Source organism: Tachyglossus aculeatus, chromosome X5, assembly GCF_015852505.1.
Source record: "Tachyglossus aculeatus isolate mTacAcu1 chromosome X5, mTacAcu1.pri, whole genome shotgun sequence".
NCBI lineage: Eukaryota > Metazoa > Chordata > Mammalia > Monotremata > Tachyglossidae > Tachyglossus > Tachyglossus aculeatus.
Window position 1 is genome coordinate 10358648 of NC_052097.1, and position 18821 is coordinate 10377468.

Sequence of the window (18821 nt, forward strand, 5' to 3'; positions counted from 1 at the left end):
TATTGACAGCAGTTCGAACGTTTATAAATACTATTACTATTATTAATTGGCCAATCATTGGTACATACTGAGCATCTGAGCATGCACTGTTCGCTGAGCCCTTGGGTGAGTACAATGTAGCAGAATTGGTAGACATGATCTCTGCCCACAGTGAGTGCCTACTATCATTCATTCATTCAATCATATTTATTGAGCACTTACTGTGTGCTGAGCAATGTATTGAGCCCTTAGAAAGTACAATTCAGCAACAGATTGAGACAATCCCTACCCAACAACGGGCTCACTATCATGCAATTAAAAAAAAAAAATAATCAAAATAATCTGAGTTGTTTGGTGGGTTGCTCAATGACTATTGAGAGGCAACAAAATTTCCCTTTAACTCAGTGGGTTAACCAACACTAATAATAATAATAATTATTATTATTGAGACTGTGAGACCCACATGGGACGTGTCCAACCCAATTAGATTTATTATTTACCCCTGCACTTAGTACAGTTCCTTGAACATAGTAAACACTTAACAAATACCATAATAATAATAATAATAATAATAATTATGATGATTTATGGGGGTCTGATCCTGACTGAAGTCATGAAACTATTTTCTCAAATTTGGGAATATGGCATTTGGTATTTATTATGGTATTTGTTAAGGGTTTACTATGTTCAAGGAACTGTACTAAGTGAAGGGGTAAATACAAGCAAATTGGGTTAGACACAGTCCCTGTCCCATGTGGGTCTCACAGTCTCAATGCCATCTGACAGATGAGGTAACTAAGGCACAGAGAAGTAAAGTGACTTGCCCAAGGTCACACAGCAGACAAGTGGCAGAGTCGGGATTAGAACCCATGACCTTGGGCTCCCAGGCCCATGCTCTATCTAATTTGCCATGCTGTTTCATGTGTTGATCAACAGTACTTGCTTTAAGCCTTATAATGATTAGTGAGACTTGCAGGGTAAGGAGGAAGGTAGCCAGGGACCAATCAATCAATCAATCATATTTATTGAGCACTTACTGTGAGCAGAGCACTGTACTTAGCATTTGGGAAGCACAATTTGGCAACACATAGAGACGGTCTTTACCCAACAGTGGGCTCACAGTCTAGAAGGGGGAGACAGAGAACAAAACAAAACATATTAACAAAATAAAATAAATAGAATAGATATGTACAAGTAAAATAAATAGAGTAATAAATCTGTACAAACAAATATACACTTCCCGATCAGCACTGTAGGTTACCAGTGATGGTAGTTGTTTCCCCAGATGGCATGATAGGTGGAATCATGCCCCATACTCATTAATTGCCCCATCCTGAGGATTGTCCTGAAGCCAGGTGGGGTGGGAGGTGGGTGGAGAACTGGGATGGAAGGCGGGAATTGGAAACATTCCCTGCCCATCAAAACAATGACCCTGGAAACTGGTTTTGGACTGGGGCGGGGTCCATGTTTACTGAGTTCTACATCAGCACCATCATCATCAATGGTATTTAGTGAGTGCTTACTATGTACAGCGTGGCTCAGTGGAAAGAGCACAGGCTTTGGAGTCAGAGGTCATGGGTTCAAATTCCGGCTCCGCCAATTGTCAGCTGTATGACTTAGGGCAAGTCACTTAACTTCTCTGGGTCTCAGTTACCTCGTCTGTAAAATGGGGATTAAGATTGTGAGCCCCACATGGACAACCTGATCACCTTGTATCCCCCCCAGCTCTTTAGAATAGTGCTTTGCACATAGTAAGCGCTTAACAAATACCATTACTGTTATTATTATTATTACGGAGCACTGTACTAAGAGCTTGGGAGACTACAGTACAACAGAGCTGGAAGACGTATGAGCTTACACTGTACAGGGAAGGGCAGACATTAATATGAATACATAATTTATAATTCAAAATTTGAAGGATCAACCTTAAGGATTCAAAGATTCCACCTCCCTCACTCCTTAGGAATGTGATTTAGGTAAAATCCTGGTGAAGACAGTGTGGTTTAGTGGAAAGAGCACGGGCTCGGGAGTCAGAGGATGTGAGTTCTAATCCTGGCTCTGCCACTTGTCTGCTGTGTGACCTTGGGCAAGGCACTTAACTTCTCTGTGCCTCAGTCACCTCATCTGTAAAATGGGGATTAAGACTGTGAGCCCCTCAGGGGACAACCCGATTACCTTATATCTACCCCAGCATTCAGAACAATGCTTGGCACATAGTAAGTGCTTAATAAATACCATAATAATAATAATTATTATTGCTCCAAGTGCTCAGTGTAGTTGCTCTGCACATAGTAGGTGCTCAGTAAAGACTAGTTTCTAGCAAAACTCCATGGCCTTTGGTTAGAAATCTTTGGCCTAATTATCTGCCACTGTGTTCAAAGTCTGTTGTGATTTAAGGCATCAGGCTATTTGTTTAAATTCCTAATTTGATAACATATCCCTAATGCCACATAGAACATTCTGGCTAATAATGGCACGCCTGTATTTCTAAGGGACTCAGAACACAGTGTCTTTTTGAGACCATGTTTCTGCACATCATCTGGTCAGGATCTAGTTACATTAACCTTTTTTAAATAGGCAGAGGGCAGAGAAAGTTGTTCTTGTCTGTTCGTAATTTTATATACAGCTGCTGTTCTGCTGTTTCCTTAAATCATTATGCAAATCTGCCTCATAAATAGATAGCCATTTCCTCCCCACTGTTAAAAAAACAAAACCTTGCTTTAAAGAAAGATTTGCTATAATGAAAATATTTGCCCTCATTGTAAAAAGAATTGAAATTTTCTTCTGCAGTGATACATAAACTCAATTTAAATTGTAGTCTAGAATGGGAAATAGGTTGTGTAAAAATCCACACTATTTGGTTTTCATAAAAATATCTCTTCTTGCACTCATTTCTATCTTTATCTAATCCAAAATTAATGAGGAATGGCTGTGGTGTGAAGAAAGATGATCTTGATAGTACTTGCATGGAAAGAGAAAGAGAGAGAGAGAGAGAGAGTGTGTGTGTGTTTGTGTGTTTTGGGGCAGGGGCGGTCAATCAATCAATCAATCAATCGTATTTATTGAGCACTTACTGTGTGCAGAGCACTGTACTAAGCGCTTGGGAAGTACAAGTTGGCAACATATACAGTCCCTACCCAACAGTGGGCTCACAGTCGAAGGGGTCGAAGTGGGTGGCTTTCCAGGAGAGCTTCCATTTGGCTTTCTTTAGTCCAGGGAGAACTAAGGAGAGTTTTATTTTTAAACATTCACGGTAAGAGATTCTGTAGGTTGTAATTACAATCACTCAAATCACATACTGATCTTCTTTCCCAAAGTTATTGCAGGTTTTAATGAACAGGCAGACATGCAGATAGCAAGCTCCTTGAGGACAGAGCTCATGTCAGCTAACTATTACCCTCCCCAAGCACTTAGTACCAGAAGTGCTAACTGGCCATATTTGAATGAAAAGGGGTCAGGGATTGTTTTTATAAAAACGTATTTATATTAAACACTTACTATGTGTCAAGCACCGTTCTAAGCACTGAGGTAGATGCCAAGTAATATGGTTGGACATAAAGGGAAGGGATGAAGTCTGGGAGGGTACAGACTTCAAAGGGCTAGGAAGCCAGAAAATCCTCATTTTGGACCTGCTCAGCTATGATTGGAAAGTATTAGGTCTCACCCATGATGACTGTGGCATTTCTTAAGCATTTAGTACAGTACTCTGCACACAGTAAGCGCTCAATAAATATGATTGAATGAATGAATTTCTTAAGCACTCACTGTGTTCCAAAAACTAGGGTAGACACAGGATAATCAGATCGCTCCAAGTTCTCTGAGGTCCACAATCTTAGCAGAAGGGAGAGCATTTTACGGATGAGGAAACGGAGGCCCAGAGAAGTGATGGTCACCGAGAAGACAAGTGTCAGAGCCAGGATTAAAACTCAGATCCCCTGACACCCAGCCCTTGTTCTTTCCACTGGGCAACACTGCTTCTTTTTTGCCACTGGCAGGTCTGGGAGTAGAGTTTAAGCAGTTTGTGGATGATCACTTCCAGCACCCTCGAATAATGATCACTGATGCTTAGTAACTTCTAATAATCAGCCCGTCAAATCTTCACTTTCTGCTAGTAGGGTTGTATCACCAGCAGAACGAAGGTTTATTTAAATTCCTTCCTCCAATCTTTACTCTCCATTCATCTTCAATCCAGTTTATCTCATTAGATATTCAGTGTTAAGGATGAACAGATAAGGCAATAAGATATATCCTTGTTCTATACCCTTACTTATGGGAAACCAATCAGTTTCTCCATATTCTGTTCTTATTGTAGCCTCCTGTTTGTTATAAAGGTTCCATATCAATGCAATTAAATGGTCTGCCATGCTCCTTTTCCTTAAAATGCTCCAGAGTTTTTGTGTTCCACACAAAGGCCTTACTATAATCAATAAAGCATATGCTGACTTTCTTTTGATATTCTCTTGTCCTTTCAATTATCCAATGGACATCAGCAATATAGCAATAATATAATAATACCTACTGTATGCAGAGCACTACACTAAGTGCTTGGGAGGGTACAATACCCTCAATTGTTGGCAATATTGGAAGGCATGGCATGATCTCTGCCCCCAAGGAGCTTAGGGTCTAGAGAGGGAGATGGACATTACAATAAATTATAAAGAAGGGATATGGGAGAGAATAAGGACATGGAAATATGTGATGTATGGGTGAATATCAAATGCTGACAGATCCAAGTGTGTATAGGTAATGCAAAATGAGAGAAGGGGACAATAAGAAATATTGAAATACTGAAATACTGTAAGAGAAAATAAGGATTTAGTCAATCAATCAATCAATTGTATTTATTGAGCGCTTACTGTGTGCAGAGCATGTACTAAGCGCTTGGGAAGTACAAGTTGGCAACATATAGAGACAGTCCCTACCCAACAGTGGGCTCACAGTATAAAAGGGGGAGACAGAGAACAAAACCAAACATACTAACATAATAAAATAAATAGAATAGATATGTACAAGTAAAATAAATAAATAGAGTAATAAATATGTACAAACATATATACATACATACAGGTGGATTTAGTGGGAATCGGGGGATGTAAGATGGGTGATTAGAAATTTATTTATCAAGCGCTTAGTACAGTGCTCTGCACACAGTAAGCGCTCAATAAATACGATTGAATGAATGAATTCAGTGATGTATCAACAAGAAACTTGCTTTATTGCAGAAGACATTCCCCAAGTCACCTAAAAATGAACACCTCTGGAGATGAAAAGTAGATACAACTCAGTAGTTGGCTAGCTGCGGTATGTGGCGAGATATTTTTAGAATAACATTTCCCACAGTCAGCACTTGGCTGTTGAGAAAGGTTTCTCTTGATTCTTTTTCTGTGGTATTTGTAAAGTGTTTGCTATGCGCCATGCCCTGTCCTAAGCGCTGGGGTGGATATATGTTAATCAGGTCCGATGGAGTCCCTGTCCTACATGGGGCTTACAGTCCAAGAAGGAAAGAGAACATGAAGTAAAAACCCATTTTGCCGGTGAGGAATCTGAGGCCCAGAGAAGTAAAATGACATGTCCAAAGTCACACAGCAAGGAAGTGTTGGAGCCAGGATTAGAACACAGGTTCTCTGGTTCCCAGGCCCATGTTTATCCGTGCTTCCCGTGTTTAACGGGAAGCAGCGTGGCTTGGTGAAAAGAGCACCAGCTTTGGAGTCAGAGGTCATGGGTTCAAATCGCGGCTCCACCACTTATCAGCTGTGTGACTTTGGGCAAGTCACTTAACTTATCTGGGCCTCAGTTACCTCATCTGTAAAATGGGGATTAAGACTGTGAGCCCCCCTGTGAGACAACCTGATCATCTTGTAACCTCCCCAGCGCTTAAAACAGTGCTTTGCACATAGTAAGCGCTTAATAAAGACTGTGAGCCCGCTGTTCGGTAGGGACTGTCTCTATATGTTGCCAACTTGTACTTCCCAAGCGCTTAGTACAGTGCTCTGCACACAGTAAGCACTCAATAAATACGACTGAATGAATGAATGAATAAAAATGCCATTATTAGTACTATTATTATTATCCACGAGGCCATACCGCTTTCCTCAAAAAAGAATAGATCTCACTACTAGGTCTGGACTTTGGCTTTCTCTAGAACCTAAGAAACCTCCTGTCTTGTTACAGCCTGCCAGTGATTTGCATATTATTATCAGTATTGTTTGGTAATGTTGTTTTTAACTCTATTTTCATGCAAATGAGGCCCGTTGCCGAACATTATACACAATCAGCTTAATGGCACTGCTCAGGTTGGGTATCTAATTTTAGTCCTTATTAACTATGCTACTGCACCGTACTTAGAGAGATTGGGTGGGGAGGGAGGCTCATACTTCGCGGTTTAAATGGCCTTTTCTGCTTTACTTAATGGGTAAGATGTCCCCATTAAAAAGCCATCACTTCCAATATGCTGGCCAGGTAAGCAGGCTCCTTTCCGAGGCTCTGCCCTAGACCCGCAGACTGTTTTTTATCCAACCCTGCTGGGCACTGAGAGTCTGAACTATAACAGAGCTTAGCAGGGGAAAGAACACAGCCCGCCTTCGGAACAGAAGGGCGGCTTTAGTAAGCGAGGCAGCAGCTGGGAGTTTGCTTTTTATTTCTTATATAACTAAATACGAGACTCTTAGTAAACACCAAGCTGGTACACGGTTCCTCGAAAGAGGATCTGGGGGTTTTGTTCATCCATATACTTTAGTCATATATTTTTAGACTGTGAGCCCACTGTTGGGTAGGGACTGTCTCTATATGTTGCCAACTTGTACTTCCCAAGCGCTTAGTACAGTGCTCTGCACACAGTAAGCGCTCAATAAATACGATTGATTGATTGATTTAGTCGGATTATTGTCTTTCCCTCTCCAACAATTTTGATGTGTATACTGATGTGTAAATATCTATAATTCTATGTATTTGTGTTGATGGTATTAACGCCGGTTTACTTGTTTTGATGTCTGTCTCCCCCCCTTCTAGCAGCAAGTGGGCAGGGATTGTCTCCCTTTACTGCTGAATTGTACTTTTTTCCAAGTGCTTAGTACAGTGCTTTGCACACAGTAAGCTCTCAATAAATGACTGAATGAGTGAATGAAGGATTGATTCACTGTTTAACCCAAGGAAGATCGAAGAACCACATGTATGACATCTATATGCTAACTTCTCTCCCAAAGATTCCTTTTTCAGATAATAATGGTAACTGGGGTATTTGTTAAGTGCCAGGCACTGCACTAAGCACTGGGGTGGATACAAGCAAATCAAGTTGGACACAGTTCCAGTCCCACAGGGGTCTCACAGTCTTAATCCCCATTATACAGATGAAGGAACTCAGGCACAGAGGACTGAAGTGATTTGCTTAAGGTCACACAGCAGACGAGTGGCAGAAGTGGACTTGGAACCCAAACCCCCTGTTCTCTATCCACTAGGCCATGCCATTTCTTATAATTTTTGAGGGGTAATATAGACTCCCTCACTAGATTATAGGCTTCACAAGGTCAGAGATTGTGAGGATTTTCTCTATTGCATAATCTTAAGCATTTATTACACTGCTCTGCACACAGTAAGTGCTCAATAAATGCCATCAATTGGTTGATTGAAGTACAGAGTGAGAGAGTTTGTCCCCTTAGGTCTGAAACAGAAATCATGTTGGGACAGCTTCAACCCTCAAATGTACTGAAAATAATCTTTGTTTAGAAGAAAAAAAATAGAAAATGTGAATTTTTTTCAATTGCAGTCCAATTTGGGTATCCTATAAAGTTGAGATTTAGAGATTACATTAGGATCAGTATCTTTGTGCCACAGAGTTGATAGATGCTCATTCACTTCAACGAAATGTTAACCCCGCTAATAATGATAATAATAGCAATGACAATCAACAGTATTTATTGAGCACTTACTATTGGCCGAACACTGTACCAAGTGCTTGGGAGAGTATGATAAATACAATTTATAGACATGATGCCTGCCCTAAAGAAGCTTCCAATCTAGTCGGGGAGACACACTGAAATAAATTGCGCTTGGGAGAGTACAATACAATGGAATTTATAGACATGATGCCTGCCCTAAAGAAGCTTCCAATCTAGTGGAGGAGACACACTAAAATAAATTGTGCTATTGAGAGTACAATGTAATAGAGTTGATAGATATGCTGCCTGCCCTCAAGGAACTTCCAAACTAGTAGAGGAGAAAGGCTAAAATAAATTACAGATGAGGGAAGAGGCTGAGTATAGGGATATAGACATAAGCAGCATGATATAGTGGATAGACCTCAGGCCTTGGAGTCAGAAGGTCATGGGTTCTAACCCCGGCTCCGCCACTTGTCTGCTGTATGGGCAAGTTACTTACCTTCTCTGTGCCTCACTTACCTCATCTGTAAAATGGGGATTAAGACTGTGAGCCCTATGTTGGACAGGAACTGTATCCAACCTGATATGCTTGTATCCTCCCCAGGGCTTAGTACAATGTGTGGCACTTAGTAAGTGCTTAACAAACACCATATTATTTTAAGCACTGGGGATTGGGGGATGGGATATCAAATAACTTAAAAATAATAATAATGTTGATATTTGTTAAATGCTTGCTTTCATTTTATTTGAACTAGTGTTGTTATCAATGACACCTAGGTTTTCCTTTTCATTCTGATTGGATGTAGATTATTTGGGCCAGCTTTCCTCGTGAAGAAAAGTGGAAATACCTTGAGGGCATGGAACAGCAGTCATATTTATTGAGTACTTATTGTGAGCAGAGCACTGTACTAAGCGGTTGGGAGAGTACAATATAACAGACTTGCTAGACACATCCCCTGCCTACAAGGAGCCCACAGTCTAGAAGGAGAGACAGGCATTAATACAAATAAATGAATTACTGACATGTAAATAAACATATACTGATTATATATATATATATATATATATATTTACTTATTTATATACATCCGTAATCTGTGGCTGAGAGTTGAGTGATTAAAGGCTACAAATCCAAGTGCAAGGGTGATGAAGAAGGGAGTGAGAGAAGAGGATATGAAGCCCAAACAGTGTTATTACTATTATCATTAATAATAATAAAGATAACTTAAGTGCCATTTTCCATGATGCCTCATTTTCCAATTCCAAATAGCTTTACCCCACACATCATGGGTATGTGATTAGGATAGAAGTAGCCGAAGATTCCTAACTGTAGGCTGAGGTAGGGTGTCAGATATTCCTACTTTCTGAGGATACCGGGGAAAATTTCAGTCTCAGTGATAAATCATTCAGGTTTTTTTCAAGCTTCAAAGCTACCAAGCCCAGGCTTTTGGAGCATGAAGTTCACAGAGGGGCAGCAAGAGCTGTTTTTTGTTTTTTCTTTAGAGCAGAAAATATTTCATTTTACAAGACAACAAAGCAATCTGTTGACCTAGACTTGAGATGCTTTTTTAAATGAAAGTGCCTGCCATAATTCTCCATTTGTCAGGGAGGTACAATAATTAATGAACAAGTGAGTTGCTTTTAATGTTCCACAGTTTAGTGATATACAACTTGCAGCTTCTTAGAATTATTTAGAATTATGCCTAGATTAGCCGGCATCTGATGCATCACTTCTTTGGAAAGATTATAATAGCCAGAGAACAATTACTTGCTTTGTGAGGATGACATTTTATCAATGGAATTTCCATTAAGTTTGCCTTCCATCTTGTTAATGTCACGCTCTTCTTTCAAGGCCTTGACATTGTTATAATGTGTCACTGCAGGAAAAAAGAGTCCCTGCACTATTTAAGTGCCACAGATATGGATGTGTATTCCTGTCTGGCTACATTAGCATTTCAAACTTTTCCTACCGATAATAATTCTCAGGACTGCATAGGAAGGAGCAGATATAGAGAAGTATATCACGGTGAAGAGCCAAACACACAGAGATACAATTGCTGGGATCATTCTCTGTTGAATTATTGTGATTATGGATAGGTATTAAGAGCTAGCAGAGCACCAAGCTTTGTTCCAACTTCTCGCGGGGGGGAATTTCAGGTGTGCCCCATGAAAAAGTCATGACAGAAATACCTGATGCTAATAGAAAAACACCTAAAGATGGATAGTCTTATGTAATAAATCCAGGTCTTACAACCCTATACAATGTTGAGAAGCAGCAAGAAGAGGGAGAGCCTGGGATTTGGGGGACCTGGGTTCTAATCCCAGCTCTGCCAATTGCTTTTCATTCATTCATTCATTCAATCTTATTTATTGAGCGCTTACTGTGCGCAGAGCACTATACTAAGTGCTTGGGAAGTACAAGTTGGCAATGTATAGAGCCGGTCCCTACCCAACAGTGGGCTCACAGTCTAGAAGGGGGAGACAGACAACAAAACAAAACATATTAACAAAATAAAATAAATAGAATAGTAAATATGTATTACTATGTATTACTAGTAAATATGTATCAAGTAAAATGAAATTGTATGTAAATATGTATTACTATGTATTACTAGTAAATATGTATCAAGTAAAACGAAATTGTATGTAAATATGTATTACTATGTATTACTAGTAAATATGTATCAAGTAAAATGAAATTGCTTGATGCGTGACCTTGGACAAGTCACCTAACTTCTCTATGCCTCAGTCTCCTAACCTGTAAAATGGGTATTCCATACCTGTTCCTTCTCCTACTTAGACCTGGTAGTCCCATGAGGGACAGAAGCTGTGTCCAACCTGATTATCTTGTATTCATTCAATCATATTCATTGAGTGCTTACTGTTTGCAAAGCACCGCACTAAGTGCTTGGGAGAGTACAATACAACAACAAAAAAAGACATAGTCCCTGAAAAGAACAGACTATTTACTCCAGTGCTTAAATCAGAGCTTGAATGGAAAATAATAATAATAATAATAATAATAATAATAATAATAATGGCATTTATTCATTCATTCATTCATTCAATCATATTTACTGAGCGCTTATTGTGTGCAGAGCACTGTACTAAGCTCTTGGGAAGTACAAGTTGGCATTCATTCATTCATTCAATCGTATTTATTATGTGCTTACTATGTGCAAAGCACTGTTCTAAGTGCTGGGGAGGTTACAAGGTGATCAGGTTGTCCCATGGGGGGCTCACAGTCTTAATCCCCATTTTACACATGAGGGAACTGAGGCACAGAGAAGTTAAGTGACTTCCCCAAAGTCACAGAGCCGACAATTGGCAGAGCTGGGATTTGAGCCCATGACCTCTGACTCCAAAACCCGTGCTCTTTCCACTGAGCCACGTTGCTTCTCATAAAATAAGTGCTTAATAAATATTATTATTATTATCATCAGCATCACCATTATCATCATTATACCATAACCTCTGGATGCAACTGAACAACACCCCACTCTGCCTGTTCTAACAACCTGTTAGAAATCATGCTGGACTCTTGTTTTTTGGTTTCTCTATTACTGGACGTGCACTTCCTAGATTGCAGAATTTACTGAGAATATTAAGTTCAATCTATCAATCAATCAAATGTATTGAACTTTTATTATATACAGAGCATTGCACTTGTCGATTGTTAAAGTACAGTAGAGTTGGTGGACCTGATCTCTGCCAACAGGGAGATGAAACAGTTCTTTAGTGTAAAAGAAAATTATGTCTTGCGCATGGAGTTTTCTGGGTGTAGTAGGATATATCACTAGACTGTAAGCTCCTTGTGGGCAGGGAATATCTATGCCAATTTTGTTGCATCTCTCCCAAGGGCTTGGAACAGTGCTCTCCACGTAATAAGAGCTCAATAAATATCACCGATGGATTGCTAGATTATTGAATTTTTTTCAGACTTTTTGTACATTCAGAATGTTGTGCTGAATTTGCCAAGCAATTCATTCATTCATTCATATTTATTGAGCGCTTACTGTGTGCAGAGCACTGTACTAAGCGCTTGGGAAGTACAAGTTTGATTCAAAATCACATCCAGGTGGACTGTATTGTCCTCAATATCATATTCTTCTAGGTAAAACATTTCTCAGATGATAACCAGAAAGATGCTAGTGATGCTCATAGCCTATTGGCATTAGAGAAATTCCCAGTGGTTTGGAATCTTCCTGAAGCTTCTCTCCGGGAAGCAGTGTGGTCCCGAGGAAAGGCCATAGGTCTGGGAGTTAGAGGATTTAGGTTCTAATCCCAGCTCCACCATGTGCCTGCAATATGACCTTGGACAAGTCACTTAACTTCTCTGTGCCTTAGTTCCCTCATCAGCAAAATGGTGATTGAATACCAGTTCACCCTCCTACTTAGCAGTGAGTCCCATGTGGGACCCCACTATCTTGTATCTATCTGTAAAATGGGGATTAAAACTATAAGCCCCATGGGGGACAGGGACTGTGTCCAACCTGATTAGCTCACATCCACCCCAGAGCTTAGAATAGTCCCTGGCACATAGTGAGCACTTAACAAATACCATCATTATTTATTTTCCCAGTGCTTAGTACAGTGCTTGGCATGTACTAAGTATACTAAATGCTTAAAAGTACCACAATTATTATTATTATTCAGAAAGAGTCCTCTCTCCTGATTGCTTCATGCCTACATCTGAGTCGACAGTGAAGCACGTCATTTTTAAAATAAATAAATAAATAAGCGGACAAAGATTTTAAAAGGGCGCATGACAGTTCAGGAGCCTAGAAAGGAGGACAGGGTTTGGGGTGTCCCTGCAAACATCCACAGTTTTCATCACTGGCCTTTAGAAGGGGTACAGGGAAATTAGAGAGGGGCCAGAGAAAAGGACCAGACTGTTGAGGAAGGGAAAAGGGGAAAGATGAAAGGAATTGGAATGGTTTTGAGAAGGAGAGGCTAAGGCATAATTTAATAACTGTCTGCAAATATATGAGGTTGTTCCTCTGTTTCCACTGAGAAACCAACAAGAGGCAATAAACTTAAATTAAAGGATGTGTGATTCTGATTGGAAGCAAGACATTTCTTTTTGACTACTGGGGGATAAAACTTGAGAAAGCTGTAGAGGTTCCACTACCACAGATCTTAAAGGAAAAAACAGAGACTTATTAGTCTTGGGCAGTTAGGTCATTTGTCAGTCTAGAGGCAGGGGCCTGGATTGGTTGACCTCTCTTCTGGGCTTCTGGGATCTGTGTATATGTGATTGTCTTCTTAAATAAAATTGCAGCTAAATCTCTCTCCTCTAAATGATTAGTTTCTCTTTCCATTCATACTCATTTGAAGCCCCAGTAATTACTCAGTCGGCCCTTAAATTCACAGACATTTGTGCTGGTTTAGTGGAAATTGGCCACACTTGGAAAATGCAAATGAATAATTCAGTTATCTACGTCCTCCACTCTGCCGCCGGGGTTTGCACTGTTTTGCTTGTTTAAGGCCCTTTTGAATGCTTGCTCATTGCAAGTGACAAAGCAGTTCTTAAATGTTATGTGTATACACATACACACCACACAAACATACACAGAGTCACTCTTGCTATACAGAATGCTTTCATTACATTATTTGCATAGAACACAATGGGAGGATTGTGTGCTCCTGGATCTTGTATTTTGGGTATTTGATATTCGCCCCAATCTCAGTCCCACAGCACTTTAGTATATATCTTTAAATTATGTGCTATAAATTTTATATATTAATGTCTGTCTCCCCTTCTAGACTGTAGGCTTGTTGTGGGCAGGGAACATTGTCAACTCTGCTGGATTGTTCTCTCCCAAGCACTTAGAACAATGCTCTGCTAATAGTAAATGCTTCATTGACTGACATTGACTGATTGATAGCATGCTCTCCATGCCTCCTTTTTTAATGGTATTTATTAAGCGCTTACTATGTTCTGGGCACTGTGCTAAGCACTGGGATAGATACAAGGTAATCAGGTCAGAAATAATCCATGTCCCACATGGGGCTCACAAGTCTTCATCCCCATTTTAAAGGTGAGGGATGTCTGGACCGCATCCAACCCGATGACCTCCTATCTACCCCAGCGCTTAGTACAGTGCCTGGAACATAGTAAATGCTTAACAAATACCATTAAAAAGAGGAGGAATGAAGAGCTTGTGATCAATCAATCAATTGATGGTGTTTTTTGGGCACTTACTATGTGCAGAGCACTATACGAAGCATCTGGGGAAGCACAATGCCACAGAATTAGCAGACACGTTCCCTGCCACCACAAACTAACAGGCTAGAGGTGGAGACAGACATTAATATAAATGAATAAATCATTTATAATAGATAATTTAAAAATATGTACACAAGCATTGCGGGGTTGAGGTGGGGAGACCAGGAGTAGCAGATGAAGATTGTTGATCGGTGAAGTGGTGTGGAATGCCGACTGAGGAGAGAAGAGGCTGGAAGCAGAGAAGCCAGTGAGGAGAGCCATTCAGCAGTATAACAACTAAATAGCTTAACTTCTCTATGCCTCAGTGGCCTCATCTGTAAAATGGGGAAAATGGGGATTGTGACGGTGAGCCCTACCTGGGACAGGGATTGTGTCCAACCCAATTATCTTGTACTTACCCCAGTGCTTAGAACAGCGCCCGGCACACAGTATGTGCTTAACAAATCTCCTGTCTTGTCTTACGCTGTCGAGTCACTTCCAAACCAGAGAGATTCCACGGACACAACTCCCCCAGAATGCCCCAATTCCATCTGCAATTGTTCTGGTAATGTATCATTAGAGTTTTCTTGGTAAAAATACAGAATTGGTTTACCACCGCCACCTTCTGCGCAGTAAACTTGAGCCTCCGCTCTCAACTCTCTCCATAATAATAGCAATAATGATGGCATTTATTAAGTGCTTACTACATGCCAAGTTCTGTTCTAAGCGCTGGGGAGGTTACAAAATGATCCGGTTGTCCCACAGGGGGGCTCACAGTCTTAATCCCCATTTTACAGATTAGGGAACTGAGGCCCAGGGTAGTTAAGTGACTTGCCCAAAGTCACACAGCTGACAATTGGCGGAGCCGGGGTTTGAACACATGACCTCTGACTCCAAAACCCGTGCTCTTTCCACTGAGTCACGCTGCTTCTATGCCGCTGCTGCCCAGCACAAGTGAGTTTTGCCTTGTAGCAGATTGTCTTCCACTCGCTAACCACTGGCCAAGCTAGGAATGGAATGGACAGGCCTCTGCTTGACTCTCCCTCCCATAGCCAAGACTGGTAGAGGACTGGAAAATCTCCAGGGGCAATTCTGAGAAGGGGGCTAAATAAATACCATTATTAATATTATTAACTGGGATATGACATAACCTTGGTCAAAGAGGATAGGATTTTGGTGGAGAGTAAAGGGAAGATCTGGGAAGTGTGGAGGAGAAACTAGCGAGATTTAGCAGTTCATTCAGTCATATTTATGGAGTGCTTACTATGCGCAGGGCCCTGTACTAAGCACTTGGGAGAGTACAATAGAACAATAAACAGACGCATTCCCTGCCCACAACGAGCTTACAGTTGAAGAAGAGCATGCCATACTGGGGAGAGAGCACGGACTTGGAGTCGGGAGGCCTGGATTCTACTGCTGGCTCCACCTCTTCTCTACTGTGTGACCTTGGACAAGTCACTTACCTTCTCTGTGTCTCAGTTTCTTCATCGGTCTAATGGGGATTAAATGCCTGTTCTCCCACCCCCTTAGATCAATCAAACAATCAATTGTATTTGAGGCACTCTTACTGTGTGAAGAGCACTGTAGTAAGAGCTTGTATGGCTTAGTGAAAACAGCAGGGGTTTAGGAGTCAGAGGTGGTGGGTTCTAATCCCAGATCCACCACTTAGCTGTGTGACTTTGGGCAGGTCACTTAACTTTTCTGTGCCTCAGTTACCCCATTTGTAAAATGGGGAATAAGACTATGAGCCCCCACATGGGACAACCTGATTATCTTGTATTTACCCCCACGCTTAGAACAGTGTTTGGCACATAGTAAGCGCTAAACAAATACCATCATTACTGCAATACAGCAGAGAAGGTAGAAATATTTCCTGCCCATGAGGAGCCCTGAGAGGGCCACGGACTGTGTCTGATCTACATATTTTTAATCTACCCCAGCACTTAGTACAGTTCATGGCACATAGTAACCCTTGACAGATATCACAGTTATTACTAATGGGCTACAGAAATTTCTTCACATTTCATCTCAGCTAGTTCGATCAGTCAATCAATCAATAGTATTTATCTGGCACTTGCTGAGTCCAAGCACTATACTAAGTGTGTCTGTCTGCTGTTGTATTGTATTATGCCAAGCACTTTGCACACAGTAAGTGCTCAATAAATATGATTGAATTAATGAATAGTGCTGGAAAGAACACAGTAGAAGGGAATACTTGATCTTTGGCCACAAGGAGTTTATAATCTAAAGAAGGAGACAGGCAGACACAAAAGATTTGAAAGGAGAAAGAAAGAGTTCATTGGCAATAACAAGAGAATCAGAGGCTGTATCATTCTTTTTGCTGAAAGCCAGGATGAGGTCATGAAGAAAATAAACAAAAAACAGGGTGAATGCCATTGCCTGAACCAAGTTTCCTTCTCTTCCAGAAGAAAATTTTGACTTTCATTCCCCCTTGGGCTGCCCCTAATGTGTCACTTTGCTTCCCAGGAATCACGGTAATGTTCCAGTTCCTTACGCAGGTTGTGAAACAATGGAAGAGAGGTCTGTGGGAAGGAGGAGCAGAGCAATAAGCAGGAGAATGAGGCCAGATTTATGCCGGTTGTGCCAGCTTTTCAGGGGTACCCTCAGGACCGATCCCACAGAGCTGAGCGGGATAGTTGGCTTGGCAAATGGAGGTGGCAGATGGGGAGGATGGATGCGATTGGTAAGAGGAGCAAGTTGTCAGAACCAGAGCAGAAGGAAGTCAAAGCGTCCCAGCGCGAATAAAATGAGAAGAGGAGAGAAGTTCAGCAGCAATTGTTCTCCAGGGCAGTCACTGGAAACTTCAGGACTGACGAACAACAGAAGCAGCCAACAGTTTTCTACCACTACTACTACTATTCATTCAACTCATTCAATTGTATCTGTTGAGCGCTTACTGTGTGCAGAGCACTGCACTAAGTGCTTGGGAAAGTACAATACGATAAAGAGACATATTTCCTGCCCATGACAAGCTTACAGTCTAGAGGACAAGCTTAAAAGAGAAGCAGCGTGGCTCACTGGAAAGAGCATGGGCTTTGGAGTCAGAGGTCATGGGTTCAAATCCCGGCTCTGCCAATTGTCAGCTGTGTGACTTTGGGCAAGTCACTTAACTTCTCTGTGCCTCAGTTACCTCATCTTTAAAATGGGGATTAAGACTGTGAGTCCCCCGTGGGACAACCTCATCACCTTGTAAACTCCCCAGAGGTTAGAACAGTGTTTTGCACATAGTAAGTGCTTAATAAATGCCATCATGATTATTATTAATAATAATAATGACAAAAATAATGATAATATTTGTTAAGCACTTTCTTATGACAAACACTCTACTAAGCAGTATGGACCAGATACAGGATAATCAGGCTGAATGAGAGGAAGTCCAAAGGAAGTAATCAAAAGAAGAAAAACGAAGTCTGAAGAATAGTGCCTTTCCTCCTCAGTGGAATTCAGTCTCAGAAATGTGACAACTTATGTATGTATAAAAACGATGGTATTTATTGGGCACTTACTATGTGTTAAGCACTGTCCTAACTTCTGGCATAGATACAATATAAATAGATCAGACACAGTTCTTCCTCCATTCAGGGCTCTCAGTTTAAGAGGGAAGGCGAGCACATATTTCATCTCCATTCTTAAGCTGAGAAAACGGAGGAACAGAAAAATTTTGTGATTTGGCTATGGCAGCGCAGCAGGCAAGTAATGGAGATGAGGTTAGAATGGGGCTTGTCTGCTTCCCAGGCCTGTGCTCTTCCCATTAGGCCATAGTGCACTAGATTGGGAGCTTCCTGAGGGAAGGGATTGTACCTACTTATTGTACTCTCCCAAGCGCTTAGTACTGCACATAATAAGTGTTCATGAAATGCTATTGATTGTAAACTACAAGCTGTCAGGACTCACATCTCCTTACTCTACTGCACTCTTTGAAGCACTTAGTATGGTTCTCTGAATGCAGTATGCACTCAATAAACACCATTGCTTTGATTGATTCCCTGCTAACCCTGCTATGGCTGTTGGGAATTTCTAATTTACATAAGCACAGAGAAGCTAAGTGACTTTACCGAGGCCAAATTATAGGCGGAGTTGGGACTCAAGTCTGAATCTCCTAGTTCCCGATCGGGTGCTCTTTCCACTAGGACACTACATCTCCCTTTCAGAGGCATTTCCTATTTTCTCATCAGCTTCACTCTGTGTCAACTGGGTTGTGACCCTTCTGTCTGGACCAGGAAACATGGCCCATATCTTCCAGCCAACTGACGTAGCTTCCTGACACGCCAATGCCAATTGGTGTTCTGCTTTCCATTCCTCTCAGGAGTGTGTGTGTGTATGAATCAGTCAGTTATATTTACTGAGTCCTGACTGTGTGTAGAGCACTGTACTAAGCGCTTGGAAGAATGCAACACAAGAATAAACAGACACATTCCCTGCCCACAGTGTGCTATGGCATTTCTCCAGTTATTGCTGCAGGTCAGAGTTATTAATACTCATATTGAGGAGCAGTGTGGCCTAGTAAAAAGAGCATGGGCCTGGAAACCAGTGGATCTGGGTTCTAATGCCGGTCTGCTGTGGGACTTTGGACAAGTCACATCTCTGGGTCTCAGTTTCCTCATCTTTAAAATGGGGATTCAGTACCAATTTTCACCTCCCCCTCGGACTATGAGCCCCATGTGGGACAGGGATTGTGTTTGACCTGATTATCTTGTATCTACCCTAGTACTTGATCCATAGCAAGAGCTAACAAATAT

The 18821-nt window shown here is 41.2% G+C and overlaps 1 non-coding gene across 1 annotated transcript; it reads right to left on the reverse strand.

The window, feature by feature from the left end:
• Positions 1-15025: 15025 nt before the first annotated feature.
• Positions 15026-15163, reverse strand: LOC119947775. The gene has a single exon (XR_005456571.1). It is a non-coding gene; the product is annotated as a small nucleolar RNA SNORA7 (small nucleolar RNA).
• Positions 15164-18821: the final 3658 nt, after the last annotated feature.